The 2410-nt window shown below is 36.9% G+C and overlaps 1 pseudogene; it reads left to right on the top strand.

Annotated features, from left to right (window-relative positions):
• Positions 1-1121: 1121 nt before the first annotated feature.
• LOC120104284 lies at positions 1122-1219 on the top strand (annotated as a pseudogene).
• Positions 1220-2410: the final 1191 nt, after the last annotated feature.

Genomic DNA, 2410 nt, shown 5'->3' with positions numbered 1-2410 from the left:
CATTTAATCGACGCTTGACAGTGCACAAATCTTTCAAAAATTTTGCATATGAAGGCACTTGTTTGATTGCATCAAGAAGAGGTACATTGATTTTTACTTGCTTAAAAAGCTCAAAAATTTCAGAGTTTGGTTCAAGCTTTTGCAAGGGCTTTAATCTTTGTGGAAAAGGTGCAGGAAAAGGACATTCAATTTTTTCAGTAGATGTTGGTGCTTCAGTTTCTTCGTTATCCTTTTCTTTTGTCTTTAAAGGGTCAGAATCAGGTATGGCTTGAGTTTGTTCTGGGACTGGTCGGTCAATAACTTTTCCACTTCGCAAAGTTATTATACTCTTTGCTTGCTCTTTATGCGAAGTTGAAGATGATGCATTGCTACCGCCGTAGACTTGAGGGTTAGGTTGTGGTTGAGCTGGTAGCTTACCCTTCTCTTGAGCACTTAAAGCAATGGTCAGCGTTGTCAGTTGATTTCTTAATTCATCATTGATTTTAGCTTGACCTTGCATGAAAGATTGCAAAGTTTCTTCGAGACTGGATTTTTGAGGGGGTGCATGTGCATAATGAGGGTGCGGAGGTGGAGGAGTTGGGATATATACTTGTTGAGGTTGGTCATTCCTCCACCTAAAATTTGGATGGTTCTTCCATCCAGGGTTGTAAGTACCCGAAAAAAGATTATTGAAAGATTTTTGATAGGTATTCATAACATTGGCCTGATCGTGCAAGACTTCCTTGAATGCGGGTATTGTGGGGCAATCAGTGATGAGATGGCCAGGCATCTCGCAAATCCTACAACACTCGCTGTTATGTTCTACGGTCTTGACGGGTTCAATCCTTCTAAGTTCAATTTCCTCTACCTTTCTAGTAAGGGCTGCCATTTTAGCCCGAATATCATCCTGAGTATTAAGGTTGTAAAGGCCCCCGTGTGGAATGCTAGTAAGCTTAGGCAAAGGTTTATTCATTCTATCCCCTGTATCCCATAATTGTGCAGTCTCTACGAGAGAGTCTAAATAGTCCCATGCCTCATCGGGTTGCTTTTCTAAAAATAGACCATTGCACATAGTCTCTATAAATTGTTTCAACTGTGGAGACAACCCCTCGTAAAAGAAACTAATGATTCTCCATGTTTCAAACCCATGATGAGGACAAGAGAGTAGCAAATCTTTAAATCTCTCCCAGCATTCATAAAATGTTTCATGGTCTTTTTGTTGGAAATTACTAATGTGCCTTTTCAAAAAATTAGTCCTTTGTGCGGGAAAGAACTTTTTTAAGAATTCTCTTTGCATATCATGCCATGTTCCTAACGATCTTGGTCTCAAGGAGTTCAGCCATGTTTTGGCTTTATCCTTCAAGGAAAAAGGAAACAAGGTTAATTTAAGGACATCTTCCGATACATTTGGCACTCTAAATGTGATGCTAATTTCCTCAAAATCCTTAAGGTGAAGATAAGGGTTCTCGGATTCCATTCCATAATACTTTGGCAGCAATTGAATTACTCCTGGTTTGATTTCAAAGTGTCCTACATTTTCAGAAATAATCATGCATGAAGGTTGACTAGTCCTAGTGGGATGTAAGTATTGTCGAAGTGTCATAACTGGGGGTCTACCTTCATTACCATGGTAACTTCCTACATCATCATCAGCCATCTCACCAGATCTGAGATTTTGCGAAAAAGTTTCAATAATGTGATCTAAGAAATTGTCAAAAGGTTGTCGACTCAGACGTCCAGTGTTGTCCCTATTCCAACCTAGCATACAAAATTTCAGAGTTTATTTATTTGTTTGTTGTTTTATTTATTTATTTATTTATTTTAATGATTATCCTTGATCTTTTCTTAAAGTTCTTATCAATTTTCAAGTAGCAACAAGGGCTAATGAGATATGATGATAATAAAATTCTGATTCTAAACAAAAAAATTAAACACAGAAAATTCAAAGCAGACAGCAGCAAAGTTTATATTAATTTAATGGTCGTAAAAGTATCAGAATATCAATCAGACCGTTCAGATGAAAGAAACATGTGTCCGACAGCAGCCGACGAAATTTGAGTGCAATCAGACGGTGGATTACTCAGATATCAGAGTTTGATGCAGACTGTGCAGGGAATAAAAAAACAGAAATAAAGATTTTTTTTTTTTTTGAAAGAAAAAGACTAAATACTAAGATACTGATTAAATTTAAAATTATACTAATAAATCAGCCGTTCCCCGGCAACGGCGCCAAAAACTTGGTGCAAAAATAAAATTGTTCTCCCAAGTGCAGGAGAATCGCACAAGTAGTAAAATCTCGGGAGTCCGAGGTCGAATCCTCAGGAAACGATCTATAGATTATTAGCGTAATTTTTAGATATAATTTTCAGTTGAATAAATTTGTGGATTAAAATGATGTTTTGATTTTCAGAAATTAAATGCAAAGAATAAT

The sequence above is a fragment of the Phoenix dactylifera genome, chromosome 1, assembly GCF_009389715.1.
Source record: "Phoenix dactylifera cultivar Barhee BC4 chromosome 1, palm_55x_up_171113_PBpolish2nd_filt_p, whole genome shotgun sequence".
Lineage (NCBI taxonomy): Eukaryota > Viridiplantae > Streptophyta > Magnoliopsida > Arecales > Arecaceae > Phoenix > Phoenix dactylifera.
Note: the sequence above shows the minus strand (reverse complement) of the source record. Positions and strands in the feature narration are given on the sequence as shown.